The sequence below is a fragment of the Salvia hispanica genome, chromosome 5 (assembly GCF_029641045.1).
Source record: "Salvia hispanica isolate PSC_SH4W2 chromosome 5, Shi_PSC_v1, whole genome shotgun sequence".
Lineage (NCBI taxonomy): Eukaryota > Viridiplantae > Streptophyta > Magnoliopsida > Lamiales > Lamiaceae > Salvia > Salvia hispanica.
Window position 1 is genome coordinate 13,117,903 of NC_142696.1, and position 27,828 is coordinate 13,145,730.

Genomic DNA, 27,828 nt, shown 5'->3' on the forward strand with positions numbered 1-27,828 from the left:
GTAGCTGAGTAATATTTTCTTTTGGGTTGTCCCATTGTAGTTGTTCCACTGTAGCTGAATCATTTCTTTTTTTTGATAAAACGCAATACATTACTTTTCTCTTACTTTACTGTCTCTTGCTTAATTCACTCTTCATCTCCTTACATTTTTCCTTTCTACTTTAATCTCTCTTACCTAGCTCACTTAAAATAGTTTTTTTAATCCCGCGCCAAAAAGAAATGTCTCTGCAACAAAGGGATGGCGGGTGTAGTACTACAATTATATTTTAGGGAAAATTACGGAAAATATTGCCAAGTCTCAATTTGTGAAATTTATACTACTCCCACCATCCCACAAAAATATGCTTTTCTGGTTGGGAACGAGTTTAAATGCATAATTGGTAAAGTAAGAGAGAACTAGAAAGACAGATTAATTAAAGTATTATTAGTGAAGAATGAGTCTCACTGCATTAATGAAAAAAGAGTTTCTAAATTTAGAAAATGAATATTCTTGTGGAACAGATTAAAAAGTAAAGAATGTATATTCTTATGGGACGGAGGAAGTATTAAACAAATAATTTGTCAAATCCTAAGTTTTTTGAAATTCTTTTTTTAGTTAATTCAAGTTTTGGTTCTTAACAACATATTCATACTACTATGATTTACTATAACTTAATTACTTTTTACAAACTTACAAAATAATTAATTTTCTTGTTTTACTAATAGTAATTTTTCCATCAACTTATTGTTTAGCGTAATTTAAAAATTTCAATAACAATTTTTACTACATTAGTATTAAAATTAAATATATAAAATAAAACGATCAAAGCTAAATTCACACAAGTAGATCACGTAATAGCATATCTTTCCACTATCAACTCATATTTCCCAATTTGAGTTGTCTAGTGTAGGAAATTTTTCTCATGTTTTTGGGTGTAAATAAATGTTTCAAAATGAATTTGATATGAATGACGCGGAATTTTCGAAGTGGACACTTAAATTAATTTGTGTGGGTAATCCTTCAATTAAAATTTTCGTCTCATTCTTTTGATATCAAATCTTTTTTTAAGTGTCTCTGTGTGTAGTTTTAAGTTATGCTAAACATTATAGTAAAGGAGAAAGACTAAATTCTTTTGTAAGTTGTAAAAAAGTAATTAAATTGCAAATCATAGTATGAATATATTATTCTGAACGAAAACTTCAATTAACTGAAAAAAGTATTTAAAAAACTTGGATTTGACAGATTTTTTGTTTAATGGAGAAGTATAATTTCACAAACTGAGAGCATTCCCAACAGTTTCCCTAAAATTTCCCTTATTTCTCCTTAACTCCTGCCACATCAGCGCCAGATCAGCACCATAATTTATCCCCAGTTTTTAGCCAACTTTTAGCCAATTGCTCCAATGGTTTCTCCCTTATTTCTCCCTAACTCAACATTTCATTTTTACATCATCACTAATTTAATTATTTTATTTTTGTATATAATAAAGCTAGCTAATTTAATTTATAAGACAAAACAAATAATAGTACTCCCTCCGTCCCGGAGTATTAGACTCACTTCTTTTGGGCACATGATTTAAGGAATTGATATTTAAATAGTTAAAGTGGAGAGAGTAAAGTATGAGAGAGGGAAAAAGTAGGGGAGAGAAGAGAGAAAAAAGTAGGTGGAAAATAAAATAAGATAGATGTTTTTTGCTAAAAAAAGGAAATGAGTCTAATATGTTGGGACGTCCCAAAAAGGAAAGTTGGTCTAATACCTTGGGACGGAGGGAGTAATAAAGTTCGTTGTATTAAACACGGGTAAACATTACAACGACGAAAATTAATAAAAAAAATAGTACAGGAATGGAAAAAAAAATTCAAAGTAAAAAAATTCAAGGGCGGTGGGCGCGGTTTCTATTTGCCCACAATTCTTCGATCATATCGTGTTGTAGTGCTCGATGGGTCTCCTTCTGGTGTATGTCCAAGAGAGAAAAGGGATGAGGATGGGGAGAGAATGAAGAGAAGGTGTGTAGGGGGGAAATAAAAAAAAAAAAACAAAAAATATATTTATCGCCGAATTATCGCCCACAGTGATAGGCGATAACTCGACGATAGACGGCGAAAAAACGCCGACTTTTAGCCGACACCATTGGGAGTGCTCTGACACTTGCCATTTTTTCCGTAATTTGCCCTAGAATAGTAGGGAGTATAAAATTTAAAAATATTATAATGTTGCTGCCCAGGATCGCACTGGAGACCTTTAGTGTGTAAGACTAACGTGATAACCACTACACCACAGCAACTTATTGTTAGTTTCAGTATGATAATTTAAATAAATAAGAGAAAACATGCAGTGAGTGAGTGTGACCATACTAAAACGGTGTCGTTTCTTTTCATTATACACTTTTCGCACACTTAAAAACAAAATAAAAATCTGAATCCCGAAGCCGAAACCCATCATCATTCATCACCGCACATTTCGTTGTCAAGGCAAAACCTATCCCATTCCCTTGTTCATATGTTCCTATTATGTTGTCAATGACAGCAAACCAAACCCCACTTCTTAGACTAATTACTAATATGTGGACGTGCTCTCCAGACTCCAGTACTTTAATATTTGTCTCTCAAAATAAATGAATAAAAATCAAAATTATGATAATTAAATAAAAATTCAATAAAAATTTGTATTTTTTCAAACTTTTTCAATTTGATACCTTTCTTTATTAAACTCAAATAAGAAATAGTAAAATTAAATAACACTAATTTAGTTGCATTTCAAATACCTAAATCAAATAAAAATAAAAATTCAATTATTAAATGAAGCTAACATTTTTAATCAATAAATAATATATCAAATATTAAAATACATTAATAATAAATTTTTTATTATAATATTTGGTTTTATATAAAAATAGATTATAGAATTTTATGGGCTAATGTATAGTTTGATACTCCCTCTGTCCTATAAAAATATGAACATTTGAAATAGCACGAGAATTAATGCACAATTGGTAAAGTAAGAGAGAAGATGAGAACGGTAATTAAAGTAGTGTTAGTAGATAGTGAGAACTACATGATTTTTAGGTAGGATTAACATAATACCCATATTTCATTGGACAGATAAAAATAAAGAGTGGAAATATTTTTATGGGACGGGGATATAGGTAGGATTAACATAGTATAAAAAAACTAAGCGAATATGTAATATTTTTTCATTTGAATATGTCGATTGCACATATTATCTTCACTTGCAAGTTCTCGAGTAGTCTTTGATACTTTTATTGTGAGAGTTGGAATCTCAACATTGTTAGAGTTTGTATACTAGAAATCACGTTTCGAGTGATTGAATACTGTAAAACTCTTATTTTATTTTTCAAGGAATAAAACAGATTATTTTTGTCATAATGTTGTTATGTTTTACATTTAATGGATGTTAATTGCATGTTTAAATGTATAAGTTAACTTAACAAAGTCTAAGTCTTTGTTTAAGTAGACCGGTTGTGGGCGACGTCCACTTTAAAGTAACACGGTCAGTCCTAAACAAAGAAAAAGAAGAATTTCACAACCTAGATGGAATTAGACTACCCATCGAGAAATGTTGCAATGTCAGTCCGCATATTTCTAAGCCTTACTGAAATAAGATGACATTGGTGTGGTATAGCACTGAACGGATCTAACAGCAAGACTTGTCCTTAGACTATCTACTGAAAGGCGAGGTCTTGATAAATGATAAATATTTGTTTCTTAATCAATGTAGGTTAGCATTGAGCATACGATATTGATTATGCATTACTTTGACTTATCAAATGGTGCGGATTTTTCGTAACCCAATAAACTTGATGTATTGGGTAGTGGTGATTAATATCTAGCGGTGCTAGGATTGCTATTATATTGAATCGTGCCCGAGGAGAGTCTCGTTTGATAATGTCCTCAAGAGGAGCGCGAAACAAGGTTTTATTATTCGAAACCTAGCTAGTTGGAGTTTGATTACTCTATGAATAATAAATAAGCGTTTCATGCTAAGTCCACTCTTGGAATTAATAAGAAGTTAATTAATTAAGTCCATAGCAGACATCAATTAATTAATGGACATTTTTATCTTAAGCGCGGGAAATGAAAGATAAAACGGAAACCCGGATTACTTATAATTTCGGATTTGGATGGGGAGAATTCAATATTACTTCTGTAGTGGCTGCTCGTAATATTCCAATTAAGCTTATATTAAATTGTGGGTTCAATTTAATTAGTAAAAAGTAAATTGGATGAGCCCATATCCAAAACCTTCCATAGATCCCTGTCTGGGCCCAAAAGGAACTTAATATAAATAGAAGAATAAAGGAGACATAAATCATAAGTTTTAATACTGCAAATTTTCGTCCCCCCCTGTCCAAGAGGAGTTCGAAAATTCTCCTATTCCAAAAGGGATTTGTTCTGTCTTTTTTTATTTTAGTCCAAGTATTCCGGTGAGATCAACCCACATGATATCGGAGTACAGTTCGGGAACCAGAGAGAAGATTCGTGGTCTAGTATTCAAAGCGTCACGTGGAGAAGCTGCTAGCCATCTTCAATTCTTTGGAGAATTAATTAGGTATTATTTCTGCTCCGTAGAAAAGCATGTTTTAGGTTTCAATATCTTCAAAGCGTGATTAATTCAAGTTATGAGCATGATACATGTGAGAATTACGCGAATAGATTTTGTCTAAATAATCTGCTAAATAGATCTGATTATTATGTGATTTATTTGTGTGATTAATAATTGTTAAATTATGTTATTCCCTCGCACCGCTTCCGCTGCCAGTTCCTTCAAACATTTGCCTCCCAGGAGAGCCAAGAGCATGCTTCCTTACTTGGATGGATCCTCCTACCATAAAGTTTGACAAGAAGATGTGGGTGTCCATGTTTTATGTTATAGCACAGTCGATATGGGACCTTCGAAACATGGTGATCTTCCAGAAACTCAACCCCTATTGGGATATGGAAAAGTAGGGTCAATTTTTGCGGCTTGGCAGGCTTGTGGATTAAAGGTTGGTGCCCGGTCTTTCCTTTTTCACCTAATCAGGTTTTAGAGGATTTAAGCGTCGTTAGAAAGTGGAAAGAACCAAAGAACCAAGAAAATACATAACTCAATGACTTTTTGGAGGTGGCTTTGGTACGTCTGCATTCTTCCCCCCTTTTTTGCTTCGGTCCTAGTGGTTTTGGAGGCGTTGGACTAGCTGTTCTCATTGTTTGGTGTCTTGCGTAACTAGCTAGTGGTGCTCTCATGACTGATCTCCTTGTTTTTGTTTTGGTTGTGCTAGTTTTGTGATGTTTGTGGGGTGTTTGTTTCGGCCCATGATTTTTGTTTTTTCGCTTTCGTGGCAACTTTATTTTTGTTGTTGTTTTGAGCTCTTGGCTCGCCATTGTGTTATGGCTTGAGTATGATTCGTATTTATCAAAAAAGCAATTAAATTAATTGTGAATTCTCCTGTTTTGAGTGTTTTACTATTTCTACATTATGTTTCATTATTACAGATTTTATGATATTTAAACTAAAACTTAGGAGGTCCGTGAATTCATAAATGAAACAATGAATCTGGATAGGTAAAACTAGGGGTGGCAAAATGGGTAGTGGGTAATGTTGGGACTACCGCAGCGGAAGACACGGAAAACAAACAGGTCCTTAACGGATCTATTTAGGTGATTATGCATTCGACTCCAAATTAATGCAATAAACATAGATCTATAGATATAACATCAAATAAACACATAATCATGCATATTCGATGTAGATTCGATTGTTACCTCATAATCCGACATCGGATTGACGTTGCTTGCTGCACCACCCGGAGATCCTTGGTTTATCGACCATGTATCTTCCGTACTATTCCCTTGTCCTTGATCATCCATCCGTGTCGGCGGATCTTGAATAATCAATAATAGTCTTGAAGAGATCTAGGGAAAACCAATCACAAACTCAATACTATCTTGATCTAATCCTATGAATTAGGATAGAACAAAAACAAAACAAAACCCTAATTCTCCCACTTAAATCACCAAATTACAAATAACTTGGGTCCATTTTATTTTATAATATTTCCCGCGTTTAAGATTATCTTGATCCGTCAATTTAATTCTTTTGTCTGCTATGTGACTAGAATTAAATTAATTCTCCAAAGAGTTTTTCTAGTTTGAAACATTATTTATTATTCGTGGAATAAATTCCAACTGCGCAGTTTTCTGAATAATAAATTCCTTTTTCAAACACCTCTTGGGGATCACCCCTTAGGGATTTAATTATACCACACTGGACACGCAAATTCTATGAAATAATATTCCAAATACCTTCATGTTATTCAATTACTACCACCCAAGATATCATGAACTTGAGTTACGTACAAACTCTCACATTGATAAGTCAAAGTGGCGTTTGATTGAATAAACAATATTGATATTAATATCATAGACTAGAAAATACTAAACTTTCTGAAATATATTCTTTCAGTAGATAGCAATAAAGAATACATTTCGGATTAGATCCTTTCAGTGCTTTACCACACCGGTGTTACTAATCTCTTCTTAGGTAAGAGAGAATTATCACAAACATCGCAACCGTACCAATAGGTAGCCAAAGCCTATCTAGGTTGTGAATACGTTTTTCTTCTTACTAGATCTGGCCAAGTCCCCTACTGAAAAACTCATGAGGAGATTCATCGAATTTTCCTACTTGACCTTCTTAGTAAAAAGCCTTAGACTTGTTTATCATATTTCAATAATAAACCATTATATTATATTATTTATTCTCATAATTAGGTAAACAAGTGGACGTGGCGTTTCTCGTATACATGCACAAGCTGACTGTACAAAGGCATGTACGCTCGAAGCATCTTTTAGTATACAAACCCCAACAGGTAATGGGTAATTTCTATCTCGACCCGCTACTCGCTGGGTATCGGGTACCCACTACCCCACGATAACGGAAAACAGGGCGGGATCGGGTAGTGTGTTTTAAAGTTTTGCGGATAGCGGGTATACCATTACCCGCGTGGGTATACCCGTTGGACCCGATAATACCCTTTATTATTACTATATACCATCTTTTAATACTCCTTCCGTTCTATATTAATAGAGGCGTTTCATATAGTTAAAGTGGAGGAAAAAAATATAGTTAAATAATAATAGCCATATACACACTCATTTTGCAAAATTAAAAATAAATAGTTAGAATGGAGTAAAAATAAAGTAGGAGAGATAATAATGTAGGGAAGAGTATTTATATTATTATTTTTTCAAAATGAGTGAAGGTAATGAAATGCCTCTATTAAGACAGAACAGTGGGAGTACTTTATATAATCTAAGAGTTCTTTTGAAACATTTTTGTATTTCAACGAACATACAATTGATGTAAACTCATCGAAACTAGTTATAGAGTGTCCATTCACTTTTATTCTCAATCTATTCAAAGTTTACCATCGATATTAATAAAGTAAATTAGGGAATATTGACGGTTATTATGGTTTTCAAAATTTTTATTAGATTTTGGGTCGGGTAAAGGTACCCGCAATGTCGGGTACGGAATACCCGACATGAGTATCGGGTAATCCCGGTATGTCGCGGGGCGATATTGGGACAACAAATTTGATTAAAATCGGGTACGGTACCCGCGGGTAATCTATTTCGCCACCCCTAGATAAAATTATTAGATATCTTTTTCTGCTTTGACAACTGATTCAGCATTTTAACAATAATTTTGGTAAAAAATAAATAATTATAATAAAACTTTCTATTTCTTGGTGATAGTGTTTCTAATTGAAATGTATACGTTCTTATGTCTATATTGTTGATATGTTTTTTTATTTGTAATAAATATTCAAATACTTTAATTAGTCGTTATAGACTAATTTTAATAAATAATTTTTTAATTTTTCTATTTCTAATGTATAATAGTTTGTAATAATATATTTTTAAAATAATACAATGTTGTTAGAGCATCTCCAATGGTACTTCGGCCAGAAATCGGCCAGCAGTTTCTCCCCCTGCCACGTCAGCAGCACTTAAAAATCCACCTGCCACATCAGATTTAGGCCAGCCATAGGCCGGCCGCAATAAAAATAATTCAAAAAATACTACATTTACGGAATTAAAATTACGATTAAATTACGGAATTAAATTTACGAGACATATACGGGAAAGTTCATTAATTGCATTTAAAAAAGGTACATAGGTAAAAAAAAATTACATTAAAAAAGGTACATAATATAAAAAAAAACTTTCGCCGTGCAATCCTCCGTGCCCACAACTCTTCAATTATATCCTTTTGGAGTTGAATATGAGCATCCACTTGGCGCATGTCGGCAAATTCCTTGAGGCGGCCGGCTTCATCGAGAGGTACCCCACGTCGTACGCTAGGGGTGACCGTTCCGTGGCTTGGACCGGCTTCATCGTCATTGGCCCAACTAGTCAGTTGTACGCCTTCGTCTTCGACGATCATGTTGTGCATTATCTGGGAAACGCATCCGACATCCCACAAACGCGTTGGACCCTTAATTGCCGCCCATCGAGACTGGAGCACACCAAATGCGCGCTCCACGTCCTTGCGCGCCGACTCCTGTCGTTCCGCAAAGTAGGCCTTCTTTTCATCACTTGTTTGCCTGATCGTCTTCACAAAGATCGGCCACCGAGGGTATATCCCATCCGCCAAGTAGTAGCCCATATCATGCCGGTTGCCGTTGGCCACAAATGAGAAGGCTGGACCGACGCCCTGGCACTTCTCGTTGAAGAGGGGAGACGAGTTCAGGACGTTGAGGTCGTTATTCGACCCGGCTACCCCAAAATACGCATGCCAGATCCACAGCCGGTAATCAGCTACGGCCTCGAGGATTATCGTGGGATTCTTTGACTTGTAGCCGGTCGTGTAGGCCCCCTTCCAGCCAGTCGAACAGTTCTTCCACTCCCAATGCATACAGTCTATGCTGCCTAACATCCCGGGGAACCCATGCTTCTCCCCGTGCATCTGCATCAAATTCTGACAATCTTCGGGAGTAGGGCTTCGAAGGTACTGCTCACCGAAAACACTTATCACGCCCCCACAGAAATCCTTCAGACATTCCAGGGCCGTCGACTCACCGATGTGGAGGTACTCATCCCACATGTCTACCGCGCCTCCGTAGGCCAACTGCCTGATTGCCGCCGTGCACTTTTGAATAGGGTGTGGCCGGGTCTGCCAGCCGCATCGTGCCTAAAGCGGAAACACAGATATCGATGCTCTAATGCGCCAACGATGCGCATAAACAACTCCCTGCGCATTCTAAAACGCCGCCGGAACAAGTTGGCGGGAAACCGCGGGTTCTCTGAAAAGTAGTCGTCGTACAGCCGCTGATGTGTAGCGGCGTGATCCCGATCAATCGGCGGTGGATAACCCGTGGAGGGCGAGGTATCGCCTGCTGTTCCACCATACGCATGTACCGCTCCATCTCGCGGTTCATGTAGGCATTCATAGCCTCGTTCATCCTCCGTTCGTACTCCTCAGCATCCCCACCACTACCACCACCGCTACCACCCGCGTTACTCATCGCTCGATGATGCTCTTGTACAGAAAGTTAGAGAGAGAGAAAACTCGTTAAAACAAGTGGTGCAAATGAAAATGAAACGAAAATCACGTTTAATAGGTTTTTTTTTAAAAAAAAAAAAAAAAAAACAAAAATCGGCGCTGGCTGATCGGGCTGCCACAATGGCGGCTAGCCGATCAGCCAGCCCACGCCGGTTCGCTCGCCGATTTCACGCTGGCCGCCTCCAATGGTTCGGCTAGCCGATCGGCCAGCGCGAAAAATCGGCTAGCCGGTCGCTAGCCGACCATTGGAGATGCTCTTAGACAGTAGATAGCTATTTCAACAACACATGCTTTCAGTAAGATTTGAAAACTACCCAAAATTATTTAACACTTCCTTCGTTCACGAAAAAATAGTCTCATTTTGATATAGTGAGTTGTCCACAAAAAATAGTCTCATTTCTAAAACTAAAAAGTTTCTCTTTCATACTTTACTCATTTTTTCTTCTCTCCCATACATTACCTACTTTTTCTTGCTTCTCTCTTACTTTACCAATTTTTCATTAAAACCCATTTTGTCCATAAATGTGACTATTTTCTATGGACGGAGGGAGTATAACACTCCTTCCACCTTGGGGTGAGCATTCGAGTTTTGGTTCGATTTTTTGTCCAAACCCAACCCAACCCAACCCGAAAAACCAAATTTAGGCTAAAATTGAAATTGAACCGAACCGAAAAATCGAAAAATCGAAAACCGAAAACCGAACTTGAAAAACCGAACTAAACCGAACTTGAAAAACCGATATCATACGAAAAGCCGGAAAACAAGCATCATAGCTTCTGGAACTAGAATTTATATTCTTTGTCAGCATTTATTAAGTGAAGGCTGATTTTATTTAATTATTATAGCTAATATCTTAATATATTACAAACACTATTTAGGTAATTAAGCGATTGTGCCAAACTAAAACAATACAAACTCATGATTAAACTGAAATTTAACTAGATTTTGTTGTCTACTTGGAGAAACTAAATTCTAAAATTGAACCGAATCGAACCGAAAAACCGAACCAAATTTTAAATTTTCGGTTTGCATCAGTTCGGATATTCCGGGTTTTTTGCTCACCCCTACTTCCACCTGCCATTTAAAGACACATTTTGACATCGACTCGGCATATATCTTAAAAATATTTGACTTCATAAAGAAAATGAATGATAAAGTTAGTGAAATATGAATTTAATGAGTTAGTGAAAATAGATAATAGGTAAATATGTCTTTCAATAATATAGACAAAACGCCATGTTTGGACCACCGCCTCGGCATACTCTTATCTTGTGCATTGTAAGTTGTTTTGGCCAATTTTGGGCTAATTATTTCTCCCTTTATAAGTTTGTGGGACAATCCATTTTAAGGATCGTCTTTATAATTCCTTGTAATACAGGGGACGAGGGGCCTACTACTCTCTCCACCGTATGGGTTTTTAAAAAAGAAAAAAAGAAAAAAGATAAGATAAATTAAATCAGCAGATAGTTAAATTATCAAGTCGAGTGTTTTGTTCAACATACTATTGAGTGTTAATTTTCTACGCTTCATTCTTTTTATTTATATTCAATCCTTCTTTTTCTGTCTTAATCCTCTGTAAGACTCCATCAAAAGCAATATCAAAAGCATCCTTAAATCCTAATGATCCTCTACGTCCATATATTATCCTAGGAATTGTCTCAATCACTTTCTCTCTCTTTTCCCTAATCTCCTCTTTGCTATACCTCCTCAAAACTTGCTCTATCACATAACTCCGGTTTCTCACTTCCTCATGGTTTATGTAAACCGAGTAGCTCTCCGGTTCGCCCGGCAAGAACCACTTGTACTGCTCGTACGCCGTCGAGTTCCAGAAAAAAACCGGGACCGAACCGGCAACCATGCAGTCAAAAACCGACCGCCTCGTCGAGCTATCCCCGGCCGGCTGCAAGCAAAACTCCGCCCCCAAAAAAGCCTCCAATATCACCGTATAGTCCGCGGAACACTTCGCAGCCGCGCAATCGACCGCCTGACACGACGCCGTTTCGTTGGCGCAGTAACTCAGCAGGAGCCCCCGGAAGTCGACGCGGCCGCTGGACTGGCGCGTCGCCCCGGCGAATGCGAAGAGGCTGGAGCGATTGTAGCCACGCAAAAATTGTTGCCAATTTTTTAGGGCCTGCCCGGTCTCGGGGTGGAACCCGGTCGGGTAGGGCACTCCGACGTCGTGGTCGTCCCAAGTAGCCTTCTCGATGATGAGGCGGGTCACGTGGGACATCTCGGGCATGTTGAGGAGTGCGGAGCCCCAGTTTCCAACTGGGTCGGCCAGCCAGGTAATGCGGCCTATTGTAATGAAATGATTTGAACCGTTAGATTTCATCCAATGGCTCTGAGACTGGACCCACCGCAGCATCTGCTGGGCGGTGTCGTTGGTCCAGAGGTGGTTCCCCACCGCGAGTCCTGCGTAGAACGGGATATAGAATGCGGAGGCTGATTCCGGCCTCCGCGTTCTGCACCTGTGGCGCAGGACGCGGCGGTGGAATAGTAACTCGAGGGCGAATTGGTTGGTGCGGAACCAGGATTTGCGGGTGTTTTCGGGCAGGATGCGGCAGAGCTCGGTGGCGGGGCGGCCGAAGCCGTGGTTGGGGGAAATGCCGCATTGCCAGATAGAGGGGTGGAGGTCGGTGCAATTGCGTAGAAGCAAGTCGTGGTTGAAGATGGAGGGGAGATTGTAGGCGTAGACTCTCCCCAAGGGGCATTCGTCGACGGCGGCGTTGTAAAGGAAAGAGGGTGATGAAATGCGGGCGATGGAGATGATGAGAATTGGGATCAATAGAAAAGAAATGGAGAATAAAAAACAAGCTTGCCAAAAATTAAGGAAATTGGGTGATTTCATCTTGGTGTGGAGCTCCGGCGAGTAAGGGATGTAACAACTTTTTATGCATGTTCAAATATGTAGTTGAGATTAGGAGGTCCAAATTAGTAGAAATAATAGTAGTATGAAATAATGCCATGGTCAACAGTAATATCAGGCGCCCACCCATTTTTTCAATATATGGTAGAAGGTGATGTTTAACTTGAAAAAATATTACTCCCCCTGTCTCTAGAGCTGGTAATTTTTGGCACGACACGATAACACAATACGAACCGACACGAAATTAATGGATATGTGTCAAAGCTTATTGGGTTCGTGTCCTTATCGTGTCGACACGATAACGGCACGAAAATTTCGTGTCGTGTTCGTGTTACACGTTAAAAAATAATATTATAATATTATTATTATTTATTTATTTTAAATTTAAATTAGATTTAGTCTAATGGAGCACTTAGTATTAGTATAGTGTCGTGTTCGTGTTACACGTTAAGAAATAATATTAATATGTGTCGTTATTGTGTCGTGTTATATATGTGTTGTTATCGTGTCGTGTTGACCCGAAGTGGTTCGTGTCGTGTTCGTGTCTGAGGGTAGCGGGTCGTGTTCGTGTTCGTGTTTAGAGTTTTCTTAACAGGTCGTGTTCGTGTTTGTTGTTATCGTGTCGACATGATATCGACACAACACGCACGATTTGCCACCCGTACCATTCCCCATTAAATATCTCATAATTCCTTATTTTACCAGTTCTTAATATATATCCTATTTCAATTTTATTATTTTTAATAGATGAATTTCATATTCCACCAACTTATATCAGTCACATTTTATTTATAAAATTAATACAATCCACGAACTTTTTTAATTCACTTTCCTTCACAAAGTTAAACAATTTCGTTAAACTCATATCAGTCAGATATGGAACATTTAATGGGAACAAATGGAATATTACTTTTTATTTAAGTCTAAATAATATCTCTTGTTTTATTTCAAATATACAAATTAGACATTTTGAATGGAACAAACTAAAAGGGAAAGGTGGACATTTTGAGTGGGACAGTGGGAGTAGTTGATGAGTTTTGATGAATATGTTTATAAATAGCATTAACACTAAAATGGCTAACATTATTATCATTACAAACTAAAATCCCTGAACTTTTACCACTCTTGATTCTTAATACATAAACATTTAGTTATTTTTGGATAAAGATGGATATTTTCAAAAATAATTCAACATTAGATGGAATGAGTATTTGTTTTCTTTGAAATAAATGGGCGAACAATAGTATAATACTACAAACACTTTTTCTTTCAATCTTTTTTATATTACCAATTATATTTTAAAATTCATATCATTCCAAAAAAATCAATTTTTACTGGACAGATGGAGTAATATTCATGCATTAAGAGATTCTATGAAAAAATATAAAATTACCCAACATTTGTTTTTTTCATTTAATTTATACTATCTCTGTTCCTTAAATCCAGTCTAGTTCCTTTACCTCTGTCATCTTGAAAGTTAAAAAACCAAGTGGTCTCTGGCAAATTGTTGCAATATGTTTCTATATAGATGTGCAATGAAATAAAAGCTTTGTCATAGAAGTCCGATGTGAAATCTTTACGGACCACAAGAGGATGAAGAACTTTTTCAAGCAAGATGTGAAATCTTTACGGACCACAAGAGCATGAAGTACTTTTTCAAGCAGAAAGTTTTGAACATGCGACGACGAAGATGGCCCGAACTAGTAAAAGACTACGATTGTGGCATCAACTACCACCATAACAAAGCAAATGTAGTGGCGAACGCTTTGAGCTAAAGGAACCAACCCCAACTAGCCACTTTTTTCACCGAAGAGGAAAGTCTGATACGCGAGTTCAATAAGATGCAGTTGAAAGTTGTAAGGGCATCTGCCAAATCTCCAGCTTAGTGGTTGAACTTGATCCAAGAACAAGAAATGTGGAAGCACGAAGTAGAGATGAGAAAGTGGAGGAAATTCGTGTAGAAGTGAGAACCGACGAATATGGAAATTTCCGTGAAGAAACTGATAATGCTCTCACATTTGAAGGAAGACTATACATACCGAATGACGAGAAACTCAAAAAAAAAAAAAATCATGAGTGAAAAGTACATGAGACTCCTTACACCGCTCACCCAGGAAGTACAAAGATCTAGCAAGACTTGAAGATGTTCTTTTGGTGGAATGGTATGAAGAGGGAGATAGAGTCATTGGTTGAGAGTTGCTTAGCCTGCCATCAAGTGAAAGCTCTGTATCAACGATCGTATGATATAATGGTGATAGCACAGCCGTGAAGCCAAGGATCAAGAATGAAGCTCGATCAAGCTTCAAACCTTCAGCAGCCGTTGGATTCATTTTAGTTTGGCGATTAATTGTGAGCCGTTAGATCAAACTAGCCGTTGATCTCTTATGAGTTTAAAATGTGATAATTAGTTCAGTTAGTTAGAATAGAATTTTCCCAATTTGTAAACTCTCTCTTCGAGCTCAACCAATAAAAAGTTCTCTCGATTCTTTGCCCTCTCTAATTCTTCTCTCTAATCTCAACTCACGTTCGAAGCCAACTTCAATTCCAACAAATTGGCGCCATCTGCGGGAACAAGAGGTGTTTGAGCTACTCTGATTTTCTCATTTTGGAAGCGGATCCACGAAGACGGCCTCTAGATTTGAGGCGGAAAAATTCACGGGCAAGAACGATTTTGCCCAATGGAGAATGAAGATGAGAGCGATGTTGATTCAGCAAGGCTTGGCTTCGGCATTATCGGTTGAAGATAAGGACAACAAGGGGAAGGAGGTCCTTGATGAGAAGGCGATTGCCAAGAAAGATGAAATTGAGGCGAAGGCACATAACGTGATTGTTCTATGTCTCGGAGATAAGGTACTTCGTGAAGTAGCGAAGGAGAAGACTGCAGCAAGTATTTTGGTGAAGTTGGAAGAACTTTACCTTACGAAGTCTCTCGTAAATAGGCTGTTTATGAAGCATCGCCTCTACTCCTACAAGTTCTTGGAAGGAAGTGGAATTTTAGAGCAGCTAGAGCAATTCAACAAAACGGTGGATGATCTTGAAAACATCGATGTAACGCTTGGAGATGAAGACAAGGCGATCCTATTGTTGAATGCTCTGCCACACTCTTTTGATTAATTTCGAGATGCTTTTCTATATGACCGAGATAGAACTATCACGTTGCTTGAGGTCCAGACGGCCTTGAGGGTTAAGGAGCTTCAGAAAGGTGAATTGAAGGCTCCTGACAATGGTGCTGAAAGTCTTAATGTGAAGAAGTATAAGGGGAAGAAAACTTTCAAGAAACCTCAAGAATCATCCAAGAATACATCATCTGGGCAGAAGGAAACCCGGTCTTGTCATTGGTGCAAGAAGCTGGGGCACTTGAAGAAGGATTGCTTTGCCTGGAAAAGGAAGCAAGAAAGTGAAGACAAGGCTGTGAATTCTGCAGAGGGAGCTGAGGATGATGAGGCTCATGAAGTCCTGAATGTAATGGAGGGCAGGGTGTTGTCTTCTTGGATTATGGACTCAAGGTGTAGTTTTCACATGAGCCACAATCTTGGATGGTTTGAGGAGATTGAAGAGGCTACTGAATCTGTCATTCTTGGGAATAACCAGGTGTGCTACATAAAAGGAGTTGGCACAATGAAGTTGAAAGGGGATGATGGAATAGTGGTAGCTCTAACTGGGGTAAGGTATATTCCAGATGTGAAAAGAAATCTGATCTCCCTTGGCTTTCTTGAGAGAAAGGGATGCTCTTTTAGTTCTGTTGGTTGAAAAATGGAAGTTAGAAGAGATGGAAAGACACTCATGAAAGCAGAGAGGAGGGGCAGTTTGTACTACTTGACTACTTTTGTCTGCAGCAAGAATATAGGTGAGGTGCATACTGTGGAGTCTAGCTCTCTGGCTCAGTGGCACTCAGGACTTGGCCATCCTGCAGCAGGGAGTATAAAAGAGCTCATGAAGAAAAGGGTTCTTCAGTGTACAGATGCTGAGGAGACAATCTCTTGAGGATTGTGTGCTGGGAAAAGCCAAGAAACTGCCATATCCCAAAGGTACTCATACTTCTACTCAACCATTAGATTATGCACATAGTGACTTATGGGGGCCTGCTCAAGAAAAGTAGATTGGAGGAGGGAGATACTATATGAGCATAATTGATGACTATTCTAGGAGAATTTGGCTGTATATTTTGAAGGAGAAATCTGAAGCCTTTGCAAAATTCAAAGAATGGTGTGTGGAAGTAGAGGCTGAGAAGGGAGTTAGTCTAAAGTACCTTAGGACTGACAATGGCCTTGAATACCTATCTAAGGAGTTTGATGAGTATTGTAAATTGAAGGGTATGAAGCGGCATAGGACTGTGCCCATGAATCCCCAGCAAAATGGGGTAGCAGAGAGGGCTAACAGGACCATCTTCGAGAGAGTAAGATGCATACTTCTGGCTGCTGGTATGGAGAAGAAATTCTGGGCAGAGGCAACATCTACTGCAGTAAAACTCATCAATAAGTGTCCATCTCCTAGCATTAATGGTGATACTCCTGACTTTAGATGGTTTGGAAGCTATGGTGGTTACTCAGAGTTGAGGACTTTTGGGTGCAGAGCTTTTGCACATATAAAGCAGGGGAAGCTAGAAGCCAGGGCATTGAGATGTGTAATGTTGGGTTATCAGCCAGGAGTGAAAGGCTATAGGCTCTGGTGTCTTAAACCTGGACAAGGGAAGATTGTCATTAGTAGGGATGTGGTCTTATGGGAGAATGAGTTGCCTTTCAAGAGAGATGCAGGTTCAGTTAGGATCACAACTGCAATTGAGGTGGAGCCTGAGAAATCTGATGAAGGTCTGGCTGATGATTGTCCTGCTCCAGAAATAAGTGAGGGGCCACCTTAACAAGTTGAGGCAGAAGGTGGTCTGGGGAGTTGGAAGTTAACAAGGGATAGAACCAGGAGGGTTGCTAAACCCTCAAGAAAATACTCAGATGTAGAATTCTTGTTCTATGCTCTATTAGTGGCTGAGGAAGTGCAGTATTCTAAGCCTAGTTCATATAATGAAGCTATGCAAAGTGAGGAATGGGAAAGATGTATGCAGGAAATGATTGAGAAGATAGAGTCATTGTTGAAGAATGGAACATGGGTTCTGATTGATAAACCAGATGGCAGAAGGTTGTGAGTTGCAAATGGGTTTTTAAGAAAAAACTTGAAGCTTCTAAGCCTGATGGTGTGAGGTTCAAAGTTAGGCTGGTGGCAAGAGATTTCACACAGGAGCATGGTGTTGATTTTGATGAGGTTTTTAGCCCTGTGGTGAAGCATGCTTCCATCAGAGTATTGTTGGCTATTGTGGATAGAAAGGATTGGAAACTTGAGCAACTTGATGTTAAGACCGCATTCTTGCATGGGGATTTGAAAGAAACAATTTATATGATGCAGCCAGAGGGCTTCATCAAGCCAAAGGATAAAGGAAAGGTGTGTCTCTTTTAGAAGAGTCTCTATGGCTTAAAACAAGCCAGTAGGCAGTGGCATAGAAAGTTTGATGATCACATGATAAGCAGTGGCTTCACAAGTTCCAAATATGATGAATGTGTTTACATTAAAGTTGAAGGTGGAGCTGCTGTAGCCTATCTTTTACTCTATGTTGATGATATTCTATTCAGTATTGGCTGGTGCATGCAAGAAAGAAGTACAGAAGGTAAAGGAGAATTTTAGAGCAGCTTTTGAAATGAAGGACCTGGGGCAGCAAAGAGAATTTTAGGTAGTCAGAGACAGGAAGGAGAAGAGGATTTGGCTGACTCAGGCAGACTATGTTTCAAGGATGCTCATGAAGTTTGGTTTGGATAATGTCAAGGAAGTCTTAGTTCCTATGAGGCAACACTACAAGCTATCAGCTGACCAACCACCAAAGACTGAAGCTGAAAGAAAGGGGATGCAGAAGATTCCTTATGCATCCATAGTTGGCAGTGTGATGTATGCTATGATTAGCACAAGACCAGATATAGCTCAAGCCATTTCTGTTACAAGCAGATACATGTCTAACCATGGTAGTGATCATTGGTCAGCCTTGAAATGGTTGATGAGATACATGAAGGGGACCAGTGATGTTGGGATTCTGTTTGATGGAGGGAAGGAGGTTTCTGGTGATGCTTTGGTGGGGTGGTCAGACTCTGACTTTGCTGGGAATATAGATACAAGGAGGTCCCAATCTGGATATGTGTTTACTCTATATGGAGCTGTTGTGAGCTGGAAGAGTAGTCAGCAAGCAGTGGTTGCTCTGTCCACAACCGAGGCTGAGTTCATGGCCTTAACTGCTGCAGTGAAGGAGAGCTATTGGTTGAGGGGGATCTTAGGTGGTTTTGGTGTGATTCAAAGGTCAGTGGCTGTTGGTTGTGACAACAACAGTGCATTGTGTTTGGCTAAACATCAAGTATACCATGAGCGGAGTAAGCACATAGATGTGCGTCTTCACTTCAATTGGGAAAAGATTGATGAAGGAGAGGTGAAGATTTTCAAGGTAGATACTATGGAGAATCTGACAGATATGCTTACAAAGCGTCTGCCAAGAAGCAAGCTTGAATTGTGTATGAGGCTTGTGAGTTTATGCAAAATATGTTGATGATCGGCTGAGCAATCAAGGTGGAGATTTATGATGGTGATAGCACAACCGTGAAGCCAAGGATCAAGAATGAAGCTCGATCAAGCTTCAAACCTTCAGCAGCCGTTGGATTCATTTTAGTTTGGCGATTAATTGTGAGCCGTTAGATCAAACTAGCCGTTGATCTCTTATGAATTTAAAATGTGATAATTACTTCAGTTAGTTAGAACAGAATTTTCCCAATTTGTAAACTCTCTCTTCGAGCTCAATCAATAAAAAGTTCTCTCGATTCTTCGCACTCTCCCATTCTTCTCTCTAATCTCAACTCACGTTTGAAGCCAACTCCAATTCCAACATATGAAAAGTTGCAACCACTAGAGATTCCCTAGTAGAAATGGTAGCACATCGCCATGGATTACATGACGGGATTGCCGAAATCTCAAAGAGGGAATACCGCCATTTGGTAATTATATACCGACTCACCAAGAATGCACACTTCATACCGATTCCCATAACCTTTGGATCGAACAAGGTAGCTCAAATTTACATAAATGAGATTGTAAAGCCCCACTTTTCGAACCCTAATTTTTGAACTATAAAATTTTTGCATTAAATGCTATTAATGCTATGAAGTATGTAGATTAAATGATGACTAAATTAATTGCATGATTTCTTTGTGACCTAATTGCAATTTGGAGTTGAGATTGATTTGAATAGTTAAATCTGTTGAGTATATGATGTGGCTATTGAATAGTTAATATTGTTGAAAATGTGACGTGGCCGTGGAATGGTCAATGTCGTTGAAAATGTGACGTGGAGGTGGAATAGTCAAAATGATTGAAATTTGCGACATGATTGTGTGAATATTTTGATGCGAGGTGAAATATATTGTGGTGAATTATTCTCCTAAGGGTGAGTGAGATTGAATAGGTTCATCCATAATTATTCCACCCATTTTATTGGAATTTTCAACCACTATGATTTATTCGAGAGGAATCCTATTTTCTTGGATTTAATTAATTGCTTGGGATATTTATTCAATTAAATCCAAAACCCAATTATTCTTTATTTCTCTATGAGAAAAATCGATCCCCATGATATTTCCAAGGAGATTTCGAAAATATTTTATTTATGGAGAGGAGGAATTATTTATTATATTATTTGATCCCTTATTTATTCCCTTCCATGAATAAATATAAATATCCTAGCATATCTTACCATATCTAAGGAGATCTTGCCATATCCTATTTAAATTAGGATTTGAATTTGATTCCTTGTGGGAGAGACTCAAAATCACGCCACTTTCATACTGTTACTGGGAGAATTATTATTCTTATTCTGCTCCATGAAATCTCTTGCTCCGTGAAAATCTAAATAAATCCTACGCATAACTTAATGGGCAGAAATCACCTACTTCTTATTTTAATAGTGGAATTTATTATTTTATTCCACTTCCTGATATTTTATTCTACTCCATGAAATACCAAATTAAATCATATGCTAATTAAATAACATATAATTCGAAATCCCTATTTTTCTCTCCCTAATTCACGCTAACTTCTCCCCATCAAATCTTCCCAAATATTTTATTTATATTTTCGAGGATTTAATTATTGCACTCTATAAATACATGGGAGAAAACCTAAACCTAAATCAAATCACTCCTCCCTCACTCTTGAAGTTCACGCCCCCACTCCTCCCACTCTCTCTCAATTTTTCTTCTATTTTTCTCCAAGAATTCTTCATCTTTTTAGAAGAATTAACGTTGAAGCCTCAAGAATATTGAAGAATCAAGATTTTACTTTGTTTCTACCGATCGTTTCTATCAAGAAGAGGTATTTTGATCTATCTCTCTCATCTAACCGAGGAATCGGTGTTCTTGAACCCTCATGCATATAGATTGAGTGAAAAAGGGAAAACCAATTTATAAATGGGATGCATGTGTGTGTGTGGATCGACGTGTGTGTGTGTGTGTCGGCGTGTGTGTTTGTGTGTGCGTGTGAAGTGTGTTGAAGAACACTCATGCGTGACCATGATTTGATGATAGATCTGGAGTTGTAGTATGAATAAATTGATATGAAGAGCATGTCTTGATTTTGACTGTTAATATAAAACAAATCGATGGGAAAAGGGAAACGTTGGGAACGTGCATGATTTCGAGTCATTGATTGAGACTGAGTTGTGATACACATTAATTTAAAGGTGATAACTCGTGCTCGAAGCGTGATAGCAAATGGAAGAAAGTACTTGAAATTTGAGCAGTCGAGGTGGGCTTTACTATCATGAACTCTTTTATGTTGAAAAGCATGATTATGGCGTTATAAGGGTGGTTTAAAATGTTATGCCATGCCTGTGATTGTTTTGATGATATTTGCCTGATGCCTAGTTTGTGATTTCGCTCCATTAGGCTATAGGGCTATGATTGTCCGATGCCTAGTTTGTGAGTTCGCTCCATCAGGCTATATGACTATATAAACGAATTCGGGTCTGAGTAGGGCCGCAAAACCTATCAGGCTAGTGTACACGGTTGGGATCGGGATCTGTCCTTGCTAGTCCGCCGGTCTCGTGGGCGAATAATGTGGCCACACTTTCGTCACACCATGGAAATGTTGTGATTGTTGGATTATTGAGAAAATGGGGGAGATTGTTTGACTAGCCAGTTTATGAAATTATTTTGTAATACTCGATGATATTCTTTTCTAAATGCAAAACTCGAGTTCACTATGGTAAGGATGACATATCTATTAAAATGTTTTGGCATGAGTCCACTGGGTATTTCAAAATACTCAGCCATGCATGTGTTTTCCCTATGTGCAGGTTGAGCTGGAGACGAGCAGTTGGTGGTGTTTAGCAATTTAATAAGGTACTATGGTTTTCTTGAAACTCCGAGTGTCGTTGTGTCTTCACACATGACTTCACTATTCTCTTGGATGCTTCTGCTGAAACATGTTTTAATTAACGTTGAATGATCTTGGAACTATATTGATTTCTGTTTAGAACTTAGAGGCATGATATATTTCGGATTTCATTGAACCCTTGTCATTTTGATAATTTATGATGATAGTCGTTATCCATTGGATTTAACTGCCAAAGCGTTGCTATGATTTTTCTTGATATATATACAGTTCCATTAAATGTGGGTCAAACTCTTTTATGAAACCCTAGACGCTGACTTGTTTGCAATTTAATCCCTTTTAGGTCACGATCGCCCGCATTTATTGAACCCTAGAAGGGCGGTCGTGACAGTTTGGTATTTACATAACTATGCATGTTATGCAATGGGACACCAAATGGGGTATGTGGATAAACATGTTTAATTACGTGACATATGAATGACGTTTTATGAGGTGATAATTCATGATCGATGAAATTCTTTGAACTTTGGTGCAAATGTAGAAGCCATATGAAGCTTGAATAACATTTAAGTAATGATCAAATATACGTTGAAGTACAAGACCTTAAGCTATGCTTGAAAATATAGAGTGCCTAAGAGGTAGGCTAGACTGAACGTGCTAGAACTCAGTGGTAAGTTGACAACTGCAATATCACTTTCCCGAGTGATAGAACAAACAAAAATATATATTCGAACTATGGTGTATCCTTGCAATGGCAAGATCGTACCTATGATCTAATAAAATTTATGTAGTCTTGCATGCATAACATGACAAAGCGGCGATGCGGCACAAATACGACAAATCTTATGACACACTAAGACCACGGGAATAATTGCAATGCTTTATGAAAATGACGATATGAGATGTCAAGAGCTCTTTGAAGATACGACCATCGAACCAGTTATTGGTTGTAACGACCTAAAGAATCTTAACTTGTAATCCACAGTTTCTTAGATTGATCTTACCATGTTTTGGTTTGCGAAAGATGAATGAGGGAGTGCGACCTTAACAACTAGAACGGAAGATTTTAATCAACAGTACTTACTTGGATTCTAAGATCTTTTTCGGAATTTTTGAATATCTATGAGCTCTTGTCTATTCAACACCTTGTTTTGGCTCATACTTTGTAAGTAATGGCCATTATTTCTTTTCCTACATCGAGTCGTGATTCACTTCCAATTCTTGGAAATTGGGGTTGCCCTTATAACTTTGAACACTTGGATTGATTGTAGTGTTCATTGAACCATCATTCATAAGTAAAATTTTTTGAGTTTGTGAGCCTTCATCATTGAACTTTATTCCTAAAAGTTGGTTGTAATTATGTCTTTCACTATGACCACTGAAGCTGCTGGGTTTAGACTGTGTGCTCAGTAAGGAATATCAAGCTTCCTAGGTCCAGCGAATCCACTAGATCACAGGGTCTAGGAACTCACGGGTCGATGGAAGATCTCGGTCGTCGGACACACAGAATACCTCTTCAAAACCCTCAACCACGTATACTAAAAATTAGCACATGGAAGTAGGGATCGATCCACAGAGATGAATGCGCAATTAAACATGTTCAAGGATTGAGGACTATTTTTGGGTTGGCTGCTGCCACGCAATTTGGGTTGAGGAAATTAAACTAGATTTGGAGTTGAAATCTGCTACGCGAACAACTAGATCTAGACAAAACAGGAAAAATGCATTTAACTGGAAGAGCGGGACAATCACTAGATCTAAGAAACTATTCCCTAAATTACCTAGACCTGGGAAAACAACTGACGGTGGGGACCATTTTCTGAAAAGTTAAAATACGGATGAAAAGCCGAAAAACAACGAACTAAAGTACTAACTAACAGCGACATCATCTTCTCCAACAATTTGCATAAAACTTTCAGTAAAAACAGAGATAGGACGTAAATCGAAAGAAGCAGACTGAATTTAAAGCAATTAAACGAAGAACAATTAAAACTAAGCAGATCTGCGACTACTAGACGAAGTAAAATGAAAAGAGAGCAGAAAATTCATGATCCATGCACAACTCGGTTTTCCCTGTTCAGATCCACACTTCGGATGCTAAATCCACTCCGGATCCAAGCATCCGAAACAAACTCCGTCCAAATTTATGCCCATAGCTACAGATTCGCTGATCAACCTCTAATCAACAACAACAACACAGATCCACAATCTATTTCCCAGATTAAGCACAGAATCATCCAAAACAGAGAATAACATTCAACTTCTGAAATTAAACCTCAAAAACACAGAATCAACGTAAATCAACACAAGATAAACACCATCATGACATAAACTAAATGCATAGATAATCGATAAGTAGCCAGCAACCAATCGACTTCGGTAACGTTGAAGTTCGACGGTATAAGAGTGCAAAAACTGAATGTAAACCGATTGTATCTTCGCCCTCCGTGAGGACAGTGTTACCACTAACTTTCTCCAAAGATGAACCCCTAACTACCCAGAATTCCCATTTTTCCCAAGTGTGTGTAAGTGTGTGAGCTGAGAGCAAAAATCATGTATCTATGTTTCGTGTGCTGCATGCTCCTCTTTATATAGGCGTAAAAGTGGGTCCAGCAGGGTGTGAATAGTCTTCGTTACCCTCGACTTTGGACTTCATTCGTCTAGCCATTTTTCTCTTCAACTCTGCTCACTTTCCTTCGCTAGTCCATTGCCTCCAGCACTTCCTGGATCTAGCGATTTCCTTCACACACCTGGCTTAAAAATTGCGTTAGACCCAGTAAAATAAAGTGTTTTTCACCACATAACCGATGCATGAAATTAGCCTTATGAACCACGTCTCCCATGCATGTTTTCTATGGGATATTATTCTTCGAACTTTTATTCAGCTTTCATTTGTAGCCATCTATATGGCAGGATTTTTCTTATAGAAGTGAAATTCCTTTGGCCCAGTCGTAAGACCTGTATCGTTTCCATAATAGAACTCTTCTATCTCCAAAACGAAGTTGAGGCTTACATTTTGTACTTTTCCCTTAACGGATTAAATCCACTTGATTCTTTTCAACAGTTTCCTTGACGTTGGCGGTCTTTCACAGACTTATGAACCCATTGATATGAATTTACTATTCCATGTTATGATGTCGTTGAACCATGATCATCACAGTCTGGCAACTGCCTACGTTTCTAAATCCTCATGCAACTGATCATTTCTGGTTTTGACATATTTGAACCATCATTCGTTAATGTCTGGACCTTTCAAATTTGGTCGTACAACTGAAATATCTTGTTTGGTAGCCTATTGTGGGAACTGAGATTTAATTCGATTCCATTCTATATTCATGACCTATCTTATGATCTTTCAAGCTCTGTTGGGATGACCAAACCAATTGTTGCAAGTTAGTGCTGAGATTCAAAACAAAAGTCGAGCTGAAATTTGAAATTCTTGTTTCCTTGAGTGATTTTGGAACTCTTCCAATTTGAAGACGTTTTAACGGTGTGGTTATATTTGAAATCGGTCCATATCCAAGTAAGACTGTTAAATTAATTCCCAAATTCTTGATACAAGACTCTCACGAAGGATGTAGTCTTGGGCTTTTCCGAAAAACACGAGGAGTTGTATATTTTTGCATCTACGCTTAGTTTGTAGCAAGCGGCCAGAGAATCGAACGTTATACCATACCTGGATATTACTCATAGAGAAAACTCAATACTAAGAAAAAGTTGTGTACCTCAAATGATCTCGTTATGTGGAAGATTTATATACGTGGTTGATCAAAGGATACGCGAATAACAAATGAGAGTCGGTGTATTTAAGATCGTCGCATAAGATCATCACTATTCGATAGTTATTGCCATACCACTGAAGCATCGGGTTATGAGAGTTTTCTCCTTTTTACACTTCGTTCTCCCTTTTTTTTTACTGGGTCAGGTTATTATATTGCTTCCTGCCCTTAGACATATTTTCCCTCCAGCTTATACCTCCTCTTTTTTTTTTTTTCATTTCTTATATTTTTTCCTCTGGACTTTGTCCAGCTTATTCCTCCATTTCCCCCTTTTTTTCTTTTTCCTCTGGATTTTGTCCAGCTTATACCTTCATAACCCAATTTCCCTATTTTTTCTCCTTCATGACTCTTCTCCCTAAGCATTCAGTGGCAGCCCCATTTACATATGTTAGCTCAAAATTGTTTAGGCTTGTAACTCACTCTTAAAGTGGGGCTTCACAACTAAGTCAGCTGAGGCATCCTCTATCGTTCTTACTTCGTCCAGATTGACTTGGCTTATTAAAGCAAAAAGGCTTCTAAGTTGAAATACATCCTATCTTCAATTACTCTCACTAAGGAGATCATGCCGTATTATATTCACCAACTCATGCGTCACAAACAAACCTAGACTTGACGACTCCTAACATGCTGAACAACTACACACATTGACTCCCCTCCCCCTCTCACTTCACTCTAGCTTGTCCCCAAGCCATCGTCGTGAAGGGGGGAAACAGGGTAGTCAATTCAACACACAACAAACAAATAATAATCATATAAAACTTCTCACACTTAGACCGAGCATCGGGCTAAGTGGGAGAAGACACAATAAACAGAAAAATATAAACTTTTCACACTTAGACCAAACATTGGGGTAAGTGGGATAAGATAAACACATATAGCAAACATTCACAGAGACACAGATAATAACAAAGACATAAAAAAAAAATATAACAGAATGCAGAAAATAAAAGTTACTTGGTCATGGGGGTAATTCACTTCTGGGTCTGGCTCCCTCGAGAGCCAGATTGGGGTGGGATCCCGGGTCGGGTCATCTTCACTTTCTTTTTCACCGGCAGCTCCGGCTCCTCTTCTTCCTTCTCTTGCTCTGGTTGATCAGACACTGGTTTCTTTAACATCATGGACTTTGACCTGGATGAGATTAACACTGGCTTGGACGCGGATGGGGTAACCACTTGCTTGAGCGGGTGCGGTGGTCGCTGAACGGAGGAACTGCCCTAGCCTGGTTGCTTGACCTCGCTGCTGGACCCAGGAAGCATCTTCGACTGGGTCAAGGGGAGTGTCTTTTCCAACCATTTTAACATCTTCATTATTAGCTCCACAACCTCCATCATCCGCTCGTTCTGCTTGGCTGACTTCACCGCCAAGTCCGCAATATTCCCCAGCAGGGTCTTCACCTCTTCACGATACCCGCTCAATTCTTTCCTTATCCCTCCAAGCTTTCTCACCATCTCCTTTCGCATCACTTGCATTTCCTTCCTCATACCTTGCACGTCTTTCCTCAGCTCCTCGACCTCTTCACTTGGCACAGCTTCCACCGCCTCAGTCTCCGATTTTACCTTGTCTCCTACCTCGTAGAAGAAAGTTTGTTTGCCGTGAGCTTGGAGTAACCCTTTGTTGAAAAAGTATTCAACACTGAAAGTCTCCGGGGGCTCGCACATCACGACCAAGGGAGCGGTTTTGGCTATCTTCATGTCAATATTCCTCTGGAGGTAGGTGCCTAGGAGATGGCAGGTATACATATGTCGAGCAGGGTTGCTTGTCATTTGATTACATGCTTGAGCCAACTAGTAGCCTAAATGCACCTTTACGCCTTTCGCCATGCACCAAGTGAAGTAAGGTCGGTAGTTGTCAGGGCTGAATTTGAAGTTCCCATTAGGTTGTAGCTGATAAACGTCTGGGCAAAACGGAGGATTCGGTCCTCAATGTGAGAGGCCTTGGAGTAGCTGGACTTAAACGCCCCTGCCTTGGAGTGGGTGACTAGTTCCCATGCTGCTTGCACTTTGAATCCTGGCGTGTTCTTCGGTACGCCAACCATCCTCTCATTCCATATGCCTTCATCATCCTCAGCCTTGGTAAACAACCCCATCCTCAAAGACCACTCTCGGATGCTCATTTCATGTTCTTCGTTAAAAAGCATGAATGTGATGGAGTCCGCGTCGAGGTCAGAAGTGTTCTTTATTCGGAACGTTGAGAAAAACTCCCGGGGCTAAATCTACGGGCACCTTCTC

At 38.8% G+C, this 27,828-nt stretch overlaps 1 protein-coding gene, 1 non-coding gene and 1 pseudogene across 2 annotated transcripts in view; 1 reads left to right on the forward strand and 2 right to left on the reverse strand.

The window, feature by feature from the left end:
* Positions 1–2,190: 2,190 nt before the first annotated feature.
* On the reverse strand, positions 2,191–2,263 carry TRNAV-UAC (transfer RNA valine (anticodon UAC)). The gene has a single exon. It is a non-coding gene; the product is annotated as a tRNA-Val (tRNA).
* An 8,739-nt stretch (positions 2,264–11,002) lies between these two features.
* On the reverse strand, positions 11,003–12,530 carry LOC125189836 (xyloglucan galactosyltransferase XLT2 pseudogene; annotated as a pseudogene).
* A 7,995-nt stretch (positions 12,531–20,525) lies between these two features.
* Positions 20,526–27,828, forward strand: part of LOC148926316 (uncharacterized) — a 41,782-nt gene continuing 34,479 nt past the window's right edge. Inside the window, exons 1-2 of the mRNA XM_089058035.1 lie at positions 20,526–21,692; positions 21,784–21,829. The gene's annotated coding sequence lies outside the window, so the exon portion shown is untranslated. The remainder of the gene's footprint in view (positions 21,693–21,783; positions 21,830–27,828) is intronic.